We start from the raw sequence: 12,134 nt of genomic DNA on the forward strand, positions 1-12,134 counted from the left end.
TCATGACTGAAAGACGGCTGCCCTATTAATTCGATCTTGCTCGAATGCTCAAAAGCTCTCTTTTTGCCTTGGTGAAGGATGATTCGTCATCGGCGATTTTTTCAGTTCTATGAAAACTCCTAGCAAAGAAATGGTTTTATACCACTCGGAATTGACTGTTTTAGTTTTCTCTAGTGGTACAGTTGGGAAATGACCAAATTTTCCGAAAAACAAGCGACATTTGATTTGAGGTGTTTTTCCGCGAACAAATTTTGTTGGAATAAGCTCGTCTTGGAAAACCCATCCTGTCGATCGCTATTGCATAGGTCCAAGATTCGTGATCTGTTACAATGTCAAAGACGTGCTTTGAACCACCGCCGCAGAATATATACAACAATCGACACGGGTGCTTTTTTGGGTATCCTTTGCGATATTCAACGAGCACAAACAAGAGGACCTCTATCTCCCTATACATCAAGATGGTCGCAATATCAATTGAAGCATAACATCTATTGTTTCTCGCACAATATCCGCTTTGGACGATTATCACGAATTTCACCCGCCAAGGATCGGCGGCCATGTTGGAACTCGTTGTACCAGCGTTTCACAGTGCCTAAGTCAGGTGCTTCAACGGCAAAAGTCAAAGTAACTTCTGTGTCGATAATCCTAGTGAACCACCTCACGAAATAATTTTACGAGCTAAGTATTTCCAGTGTTCCAAAGACAACCCTCATATTTATGCATACTCGTATATGTAATATAATAAAAAGAATGACATTTTTCATGCTATTTTCGATTTTTTAGGTTTAAGGAAACTTTACATAGCTCAACCGAATCTTGACCGATTTAGACTTCTAAGGATCATTACAGAAGCATTTTGTTATGTTTTAAGCACTCGTTATATGGAGATGCGTAACCCCGTTAAGATAAAAAAATATAATAAATCGGGGGATTTTTTAGCAACTTTTTCCTAAATTTTAAGCATTTCATTATACTAAAACTTAACAAACATAGAACTGCATACTAAAAATCTTTCTCGAAATTCAAATTAAAACCGTGGACTTTTATAATAATTTTATGACGATTTATTTTTATAAATAATTCTAATCTATGAATACTTTGTGAAATCTTTCCAATTTTTTGGGTGAAATTTGAAAATTGTATTTAAATGGTTTTTGCGGGGCAATAAGTTATAATTTTATAAGAAAAAATAAAGAAACCAATGAACAATAAAAAACGAAAGAAAAAATAGTTAAAACTGATGAAAATGTTGATGTGCAAACGTTTTGTTTAGATATGTAGGTTATAGGTGAAAAAGAAGTTCATCTAAAGTACAACAAAACCTACCACTGCTCCACGTAAGTTTCGCCAAAGTGCTATATCTTTCTCTCAACTTCAAATAGCATCCAAGAAAGCATCGAATAATTGAGCTCTACAGTCTTCTTATAAGATTCCGCACTCTTCGCTCCTAAATAAAGTTGTCAAGATTAGGGTTCTCCACAACTTTATTCGATGGTTGTCTTTATATTTGCCGAACAGAAAACAAATTTCGAACATATGGGAAAATGGTCTTGGGTCAGACTTTATCCAAAGTCCAAATTTTACAAGAGCAGCTTTTCAAAATTTACCCAAAAGAATTTGCGACCATCAGCTCGAACAAATTACTCATTTTGATGATTCATGAAACGGTGGTCAAAATAATTTACACCATTCGATAGACCAACTCTTATCTCGGTAAATAAAGACAGACTTGAATCAGTTCGGGAACAGTTTTAATGTTTAATTTGAAGAACTTGCATTAGATATCATTAAAAATATATTACCTTATAAAAAACTCCAGGAACTTAATAACTTACCCACCTATTTACTTTTCACAGACGCAAGAAAATAAGGGAAGTTGTGTTTAAGGTTACATTTAAGAACGGATTGATTTCAAATCATTTTGTACTTAACGAAATTCGGAATCTTCGTTGAGTCAGGGATTACGCCAAGATTTTAATAATCATTCAAATGATTTTATCACCGCAGATTCGCTTTATTTCTTGAAATTAGGCGGTGTTGACTGAGCGTATTGATTTTATTGAGTATGTGACTGGATTCCGTAAATATTCGTTCTATAGAGTTGGAGATGATATCAATACAGTCTGCTTTTCATGAACACTACCACGAGGTTACAGAGTAGCGCAAGCTGATACAGTTCGCGGACATTGGTCTGTCGGCTCTTCAGCTTCGGACAAGAGGTGGAAGGCACATTAAGTTTCATCACGATACATTAAAGAAGTATCAGCAGCAAGAATGCAATTGATAATGTTTAATGTGCTTTGGTTTTGACGAGTCCAAAATAGCTATAGAAGGTGAAACGACCGTAATTGCATATAACGACCTACTACACCAACGAGATCCAGGACCAAACACGACTGCAACTAGTGAAATGAGCAGTCATAAATTAAACGAAATTCATCGGGAATCTCTTACCACCTTCCTAGGCTTCCGATCCCCTAGTGTCGTTATCGGTGACCAAACAGTGACTCGTTGTGGATGCATTTGCTTCTCTACAGTAACGTGTGGATTTTCTGAGCCCCAAATCCAACAATTTTGCTTATTGACGTAGCCACCGATGTGAAAATCAGAAAAGAAGAAGAAGACTCACCACTTTGGAAATAGGTTTTCAATATTTCCCCAATTTTTTTCAAGCGTATAGCGTCCCATTTCGTAAATGTCAAACCTTTAACTAAATTATGAACACCTTTGACATGTCATTTGTGTTAACATTCTCAAAAATATAGGTGGTTCAAAAAGCAAACGCTATATGGCCCACCGTGTATGTACACATAAGTATATCTGGCAACCGTTGATAGTTGGGGGGCAGTTATGCTTGACTACCTGCTATGGTAAACACAAAAGTAGATGTGTGGGACGACAATTTGAAACAAATGGCTACACGGTGAGTAACAGCAGTAATACTTTGATGTTGTCAATATAACTGCCAAAAAAAATTACGCAATTACAATTATGAGTTTAAACAATGAAATAGAAATAGTAAATAAAGAAAAGTTCCAGAAATGGAGTTATCCAAGCGTGTTGAAATTAATATTATAAAATTTATAGATATACGTACGAGACGACTATGTACATGCATAATTATTTTAGTCGAAATGTATAAGAGGTGGTTGAAATTCGTGATATACAAAGCCTTGAAACTTTTGTGCTCCATGAATTCCTGTACAACTTTTTAATTTTCACTTATTTCCAAAGTCAAAAATATTCCTTTTATTTATGACTTACGATTCATATGTCTTCCTCGGCTGGGTTCGCAGTAGCGCATCCTGTTAGCCCGGTATTAAAAGACTTGAGGGCCTAAATTGTTATTGGGTTATTCGTATAACATCGGTCCTTCACGACTTCCAGTTGCAACTCCGTGTTGGCCTATTGACATCGCTGGGATGTCTGATAAACGGTTACTTTTCGAGCGCAAAATCGATCGATTGTGGCATGAGCTGTATGGCATTGAGCGCCAAAGATCGTCCAAGTACATTTCTTTAATTCGTGGTCACAAAAAATCATTTATCATGCCTCTGTAGTGCTCACCGTTGACCGAAATGGCATTTACAGCTGCATTTTCAAAGAAAAATGGGCCAATGAAGCCAGCGCTCCAAAATCTAAACCATCGCATTAAACTATCAATCTTTGAGGATGCATTAGCCCCTCTATGATCACGCGCAGAATTTTCGATCCCCCGATGCGACAGTTTTGCATGCTACATTGCCGCCGAGATGGAAATGCCCTTCGCCAGAAAAGTGAATTTTGACTTTTTTACAGTAAACGCACTGTTTGGGCTACACATCATTCACTCTGGAAACAAATTAGCAATATTTCCCAAGGTTGACATAATACTGGAATAATCTTGGAAGAAGATTGCATGCGGGTTAAATCTGTCACTGTGAAAATAACAAAAACACTATTGACCACCCTGTTTGAAATTTTGACGAAAATTTTTTGAATTTTCGTTAAATTTGCACAAGGCCTGAAACTTCAGTTTTTTATAATTGTTGTAGGAGAATGTGCAATATTTTCAGAAAAAAATTATTAAAATTAAATTGGAACCAAATAATTTGTCAAAATTAGTCAATAAGTCCTTAGGCTATAGTGATTTAACCCAGTACATTTTTATAATACCTTTGAAAGCTCATTTCCAAAATCTATTATTATGGTATATTGCATCAACAACTTCTTGCCATAAGAGCAACTTTCCAAGAGTCGCCCGAGCATTAAGACTCAATCAATTTAAAAGCCCTCAACTGTGAAAATAATGAGAAGGCCAAACTCAAGCTTTGATAACTCCGGTAGTGTTACTTTTTATCAGGTTTTAAGGTACAGAACAAAATGAAAATTTATTCCCCCAGATCTTATCTCTACAACTCCAAATAACCTATATTCGTCACGAACTTCCTCCTTCAGTTTTTATATCACCTTGTTTGGATTCGCCTTGAATAAAACGAAACGCCCAGCTGTTAGATACACAAATAAAACAAAAGCAAAGTAAGCAACTGTAAGTAAATGTCAAATTGTAACGATTTCTAGTGTTATTTTTTCAGATCGGTTGCAAAAGAGTGCAGCAAGTACAAAGATATAAAAATTGACAGAAATTTGGCACAAAGAAAGTTTTTCACACCTGAAAGTGGGCCTTTGTTCCACCCTGGAACTAAATGAAATAATAATAATGATAAGTGGCATACAATATAAAATAATAAAAATGCATAATAATTTTTGAAAATCATTTTTAGAGGCTACATTTAAAAACCTATCTCGCTAAAAACCACATATAGCGTTTCTTCAAATGTTATGCCAAAACTGCCATGAGAAATCATTGAGATGTGACTTTGTTATTCTTCCGAAAAATTATTTATGTATTTCTCGTAATTTTTCTTTTTATTAGGATATTTGAAAGAAATAGAGCGTTTTATCCATAAATTTGCACGGGTACGTCCAAGTCTTTATGCACCAGATCTTTCCAACCCATAGAAGACCTTTCTCTTTGTTTGCTACTATCAGCTCGTACCGCATCGAATACTTTCAGAACCGGAGCGTTTATGTCCATTCGGACGACATGACCCAGCCAACATAGCCGGATCTTTATTCGCTGCGCTATGCTACTATCGTCGTAATGCTTATACAGCTCAACGTTCCATCGCCTGCGATATTCGCCATCGCCAACGTGCAAAGGTCCAAAAATATTCCTCAGAATCTTTCCGTCGGTCTGTTTTCTTACAACAAATACATACTACTAGTATACCGTTAATTATAAAATTCAGCAACATTTTCATTTTATTCTAAAATGCAATCGGAATATAAGCAAAATGTCAACATTTTTATCAGCTGAATTCTATGTCAAGTCTGCAACGTTAGAAATGGTGCACGTACTGCTAATTGTGATGCATTTTCGGGGACTCCTGGAAATTCAATAATGCAATAATTATTGCGTAGCGCGAATAACCAATAATTTTCGAAACATGGTTGCAGCTGAGATCAGTTAATTTCAATTACCTCCTTCTATCACAGAAATGCAGAAACTATGAGATGTGAAGTTATTTCACATAATCAAATATGTAGATGCACTTGTACCTATAATAAAGCATATGTGAAAAACTGAACAAAAATATTTTATCCAACACTTAATCTTAATTTCAATCATTTATTTGAATAAATTAGTCGTGCGCTTACCTTGAATGAGAGCTCTGAACCAAATACAAATACATAGTTTGTCTATTTATGCAACAACTCACTTGAGACATTCACCTAGAACCACTACGCTAAAGTAATTTGTTGCTGAAAATATAATCTAAAAGTGATTGTTAAAGCACTTTATACCAGGGCAACAGGTCAATTAATTTATTTATGTATATGTACATATATAGACTAGGTGAAGTCCAAAATAAAAAAGACTGGCGTCATAAAAATATTTTTGATGGCGCCATCTTTTTAGTGACGTAGTGCGTTAGAAGTTACATCTCTAACTGACTTCCAGTGAAAGCTTGGTGACATTCCCTTCAGTGGAGGCAAAGTTATTGCGTCTAAAGTGTCACTATGTTTGTGTCATCGGTACCAAAATAGGTTTTGAACAAAGAGCTAATATCAAATTTTGTTTTAAAATCGGGAAAATGTTTACCGAAACATTTGAATTCAGTATCACCGAAAACTGCATCGAAATTGTTCGTAAATTATTGTAAATGTACGTGTAATTTACAGTTCATGTGAACTAATTCCAATTTGTTTAAGTTCATAGCAGAGCTTGAAGAAATATATTGCTTCCACCGTATCCATGAGATTTGGCCCCTATTGACATCCATCTGCTTCTAGACCTAAAAAAGGCATATGTGGAAAGCGTTTTTCATTAAATGATGAGGCCATAACAGCTGTGGAAGCGTATTTTGTAGCCCTGAATTGTATCTGAGTCCCCGCTTACTCCTGACGCCCCGTATAATACAGTCACGAAAACCTCCCGCAGCGAACACTACTTGAGAAAAATATATACGGTGAGGGACTAAAGTCTACATACAGCACAATATTTTCTTATTTCCCAGAAGGTATACAATAGGCGGTCGCCGTAGCCGAATGGATTGGGGCGTGACTACCATTCGGAATTCAGAGAGAGAACATCGGTTCGAATCTCGGTGAAACAACAAATGAAGAAAGAGTTTTTTCCAATAGCGGTCGCCACTGGGCAGCCAATGGCAAACCTCCGAGTGTATTTCTGCCATGAAAAAGCTCCTCATAAAAATATCTGCCGTTCGGAGTCGGCTTGAAACTGTAGGTCCCTCCATTTGTGGAACAACATCAAGACGCACACTACAAATAGTAGGAGGAGCTCGGCCAAATACCCAATAAGGGTGTACGCGTACACATTACGTTCCTTAAATTAGGTAAAGAACATGACTAAAAGAACTCTGAAGTAGGAAAGCAACACCACTTCGTTTCCCAGTGCTTGTTGTATCCGAAACTATATTTTTTATGGATTTAAAAAAGTAAAATTTATGCAAAATATTTTTCATTCCATATTGATAGTTGATGCTTTTCCATTTCCGATTAGCAGGACAGCCAACTTTACTTTCCTCTTTCATTTTTGTGAATCATTACTTAAAATTCCATTTTCCTTCAAAATGAAGACACCAGCATTTGATTTTTGGTTCCTCCTAGAAAATTTGTTCCAACACTCTGCTGACCTCATAAAAGCTTCATAAATTCCAGATGGTGATGGTGCAGGTGACGAGCGAGGGCAAGACTAAGCGTATCGGCGCACTCGCGTATCAGCATCTACGTCACTGCTGCCAGTTATGGTTTTGAAGTAGTAATAAACTTCGTTTATTTTGGAAATATGGGTTAATACCGATTTGACACACTCCAATAGGAGTTAAAGAAAGACAATAATATCTGCCTTGAAATCCAACGTAGAATCTCTTGTGCCAACGAGTGCTATATTGCATGATGCTATGCTTTTTCCCCCAAAAGAGCTTAGACGTCATATGCCTAGTGTATAGCTTTTAACTAGTGTTTCACGGCGTGTTGCTAAAACAAACATGGAAGGCATTATGGCGGCGACTGGTGAAAGTAGAAAAATAATCATTCGTCTTGAACCTAAAAAAAATTTGGTATGAGACGCTGTATACGTGAATTTCTATTTTCTAAAATTTTGTAAAGTTTTTTCTTAAATGTTAATAAATAAACCAAATTTTGTAAATGCAAAGAAGAAGAAGAAGAAGTTGATTGCGATTATTTCTTGGAAGGCCTGGGAAATTTGCAAAATGTCTTACTGGAAGGACCTGAAAAGGTCGAGCCAAGGAGCACCAGGAGATTTGGTGGCTCCTAAAACTCTCAGGCTAAAGAGCCCATTGTATTTTGGAAGGGCCTAGTTTCCTTTGTAAAAAGATCTAAGTGGCTAAACAACTTAGTCAGCCGATGGAAATCAAATGCAGGTATCACATAGGGCCTTAGGGCCACCGAATGTATTGTCTTAGGCAAACAACCTGGCTAACCTAACCCAACCTAATAATATGCCATGCAATTTCTTGGAAGAAAAATTACCGCCCTAATCCATATGCATATCGAAATAAATCTATGGATGTGTGTAAAATCAAATGAGAAGCTTGAAGAGAAAATTAGACACACAACTAAAGTTAAAAATAAATGAAAAGGTAGCAACTCCAACAACAACATCAATGACAACAAAGATAGCATAACGATGACTTAATACAACACAAAAAGAAATTGCAGAAAATGAGTTGTTACAACAAATGAAAAAATTAGCAAAGTAAAAACAAATGAGTTTATTTAGTGGCTCACCTCAGCTACTGAGCAGCTAATAGAGACGTAATGGAATGTAAGTTTGGTGGAGGTTAAAAGTAAAGACCAGGTCTGCATACATATGTAATAATTAAGACCAATGTTAAAAGTACACAAATATATAATTAAAAAATTAAAAATTTAAACACTTTTATAAATCCATCTAAAGTAAGGCAAAGTATGATTAATGCATTGAAATAAAACCTCGCATCAAGAGAGATGTAAAGAATAGAGGAGAGATCCAAGTAGACCATTGTTGTTGTTGGCGATGTTGCAACAGTCATTAAAGAGCGCGCGCAAAGTGGACAAATAAAATAATAAAAAAAAGCAATAAAAACTTGCAAAGCGTATACGGTGATTTATTAGCTGAAAAAGTGGCGGCAGAAATATGTAACTGAGAGTGAAGTGAACGCAAATGTTTTGCTATATATTTGCGGCCGCACTTCGTGCCGGCACAATAACTGTGCAGTGCACAGTGGGAAGTTTCTAATTTCCAATTAATAATTTTTTATTCCATTTTTATATATGTGAGTGTGCTAATGGGTAGCTTATCGGTTAATAGGCCGATTTTGGTAGTATAAGTCTTAAGGGGGTCTTCTGGTCTCCAGCGAAAAAAAAATCGATTTTTTTTTTTTGCATAATTTTGTTGTATGTGTATGCGAGAATACGCCACAGAAAGGATTTTTTGAAAATCGCATTTTTTCACATTTTTCTAGGCACCGAAGTGTACCCTCCTCCGGCCGTTTTATCATAAACTTTATCTTTAAACGCGTTTCCCCGAAAATCGTGTTTTTTAAGCATTTTGGTCACACTTTTCATAGTAGTTATACTCCGATTTCAATGGTTTTGGTCTTAAAAGGTTCGGAAAACTTACCGCTAAGTTTCCCCGTGTACGATTTTTGAAATTTTTTTTCATTCCATTTTTATAACCTTTTAAAGTTCAAAAAATGAGCAAAAAAAAATTTTTTTTGCAAATTGTTGCATAACTTTTGAAAAAAATTTAAAAAAAAAAATCTGTCACGGGAAAACTTAACCAGGGCAACTCTGAAGACAACGCATATCTAATTTTTGCTTTCTGATTACCCAGGTGGAAAAACCGTGACCAAAATGGAGACCTGTTTCGTTTGGAGGTGGACGTCTTCAGCGCCATTTCAAGGTCGCGGGTGTTAATTTTTTTCAAAGTCAAAACCATTTTTTAAAAGCCAAGACATGTACCTTTAAAATAAAAAAAAAATTTTTTTTAAATATTCACAGGATTTGTCACAATCAATCCCCAAAAAAACCCTTAATTTCAGGGCCTCGAGACCAGAAGACCCCCTTAACACCTCTATCAAAAGAACAACAAAATTATAAAAAAATGACTTCGAGTAAAAATCGCTCGCAGGCGACCAAAAACTTTTGGATACTCCACACAACACGAATTGAAAGAAAAAAATTGTATTCAACGTTTAAGAAAAAACTTAATTTTGCTTAATATTTAAACTATTATTTTTGAAACCCAAGTGCAGTGAACACTTATGAATCAGTATATGTAAGTGAAAAAATGTTTTTCAACGCCAAAAATTGGATATTATAGGCCTTAGAAAAAGTAGACTGTATCAACCCTGAAAGGTAACGAAGTCACTAACTTTGGATGTGAGCAGAATCTTGGTCCTCGACGGTAGTACAGCATCTGACATTCAGCAAAGGATATCCAAAGTGACAAGTATGATTGATAGGCTATCTCGAGTGTAATCTTACAAAGCGATTAAAAGAGTCATAAAAATAAAGATTTTGGATACTTGTATGAAATCAGTTATACTTTATGGAGCAAAACGTGGAATTTAAAACAAAAATCGGCAAGAATACTGCAGTATTTTTCAGTGGAATCCAAAATGCGCTAGAAATAGGTGTCGGCCAAAATTGACTTGAAGAAGATGTATGAGGCTAATAAATGATCATTCAACGAACTAAACTATGTAGCTAGAAACCGTGATTTATGGAAATCTTTTATAGGTAGACTAAGTTTTTAATTACGATGCGCATTGTAATATTCGATTTTGCCAATAATAATATGATAAATTAACATTAGATTAATAAGGTAACCGTATGTAAACTGCCCACCAGAATGCTTAAAAACAGAATTATCTAAAAAAATATGAAAGAATAAGAATCCATACAAAATTGAATTACTAATCTGGAATGAAAAATGAACTAATGGTTGAAGCATGTGTTATAACGTTAGAAATACACTAAAGATAGGAGTTGCGGAAAGGAAAACACTGAGTGTTAAAGAGGAAATTATATGCTGATATACAAACTATAAAGCTTTTTAGTGAAGGCGAAAAATCCTAATCTACGTCTTGTGACAGCAAACAACTCAGGAGTAGATGTTGAGGTGATCCTCCTTTTCATTCGCCATACAAATTTCGAATAGGTAGTTGACTGTTGTATGCTGAGTTTATAAGTCAAGTTTGGCAATATGAATTTCCATTGGGGACTGTCCTGCCACCATTTACGATAAATGTGGCTTAAATAGCCCCAAAATATACCTCGAACGCATCCGATCAACATGCTATAAGGCCTTGTCAACTCTGCCTTGTCTTTCCATCGGTCATGCAGTTTCCTGCAAGATGACCTCCAGCTAAGTGTATTCGTATGCAACTGAGAGCGATATCAAGAGTTCTTCGACTAATTTCAATTACACTACCAATTAACCCAAGGGTTGGTTGCGGTTTGGTTACCGAAATAAATATTTATCTTTCTAAATGGTAGTATACCAAGAAACAGTCCATCGACTTCTTCCGTGATAGATATAACAATTCTTTTAGCAGAGCGGTTGAAGGCTGCAGAAAAGTTCCTCGAAATCTGCACTATGAATGCAGTAATGAATACGACATTTTGGTGTCTACGTTATTCTTGGTGAATATACGATTTGATATTGAAAGAATATTTCCAGTACATCTAGATATATACAGCAAGCAGCTATCTTTAAAATGTATTAAACTCAAAATAGAAATTTTTTGAGTGTGGTAAAGTTACAACTTGGGCATTCACTCACAAGTTGACCAGTAAAAGATTTTATTTTAGTTTTATATATGTATGTGCATGTATACGTTTACTTGTATATGTTTATTCCCCCAATGCTCCATGGAAATCCTCCACTTCTCGAAGTAGTCCTTTTAGCTACTTCAGGACGCGTGCCGCTTTCTCTTCCACGGTTTGTACTAACCTACCCTACCCCCTATCTTGTTTCTTTAAATGCAGATATTCCTTTAAAAAACCAATAGAGGCGCGTGCCGTAAGAGCAGAGAGGTACGGCACTTTGTAATAAGTTATTTTATTGAATGTTGATGTGAGCTCCATTAGCACGTTAGTGCAAAACCATTGCTGGTGTCCTCGCTACCACCGATGATTTAAGAATTATACTTACAGGTACTAATCTATTTTATTCATTACTTTTTATTATTTATCAAATTTTTCTCCTCCCCAATTTGCAGGCGCCACTTTCTCTCTCCTTCTTTTTTTTTTGACAAAGGCAGTGCTTTAACTAGTTATATTTGGCGCGATGCTAGCCCTCGAAATCAAACCACTGATATAAATATAATACTATCGACACTTTTGTGGATCTACTTGCAAGCACCAATGCGTGCTTGCTGACAAAAACAAAAAACATTTTGTATGCCTACAAACTCAATTAGCACACTGTTCGGTATGCGCATGCGCAACAGCATTACGTGATATACCACGATTCGTTGGAGTTGGCCGAGTGGCTCAAGTTACTTACCGAGGGAAATTGGCGACGCTGCTACTGCTATAAACTGGGCACCGACAAAACA

This window comes from Anastrepha ludens, chromosome 5 (genome assembly GCF_028408465.1).
Source record: "Anastrepha ludens isolate Willacy chromosome 5, idAnaLude1.1, whole genome shotgun sequence".
Lineage (NCBI taxonomy): Eukaryota > Metazoa > Arthropoda > Insecta > Diptera > Tephritidae > Anastrepha > Anastrepha ludens.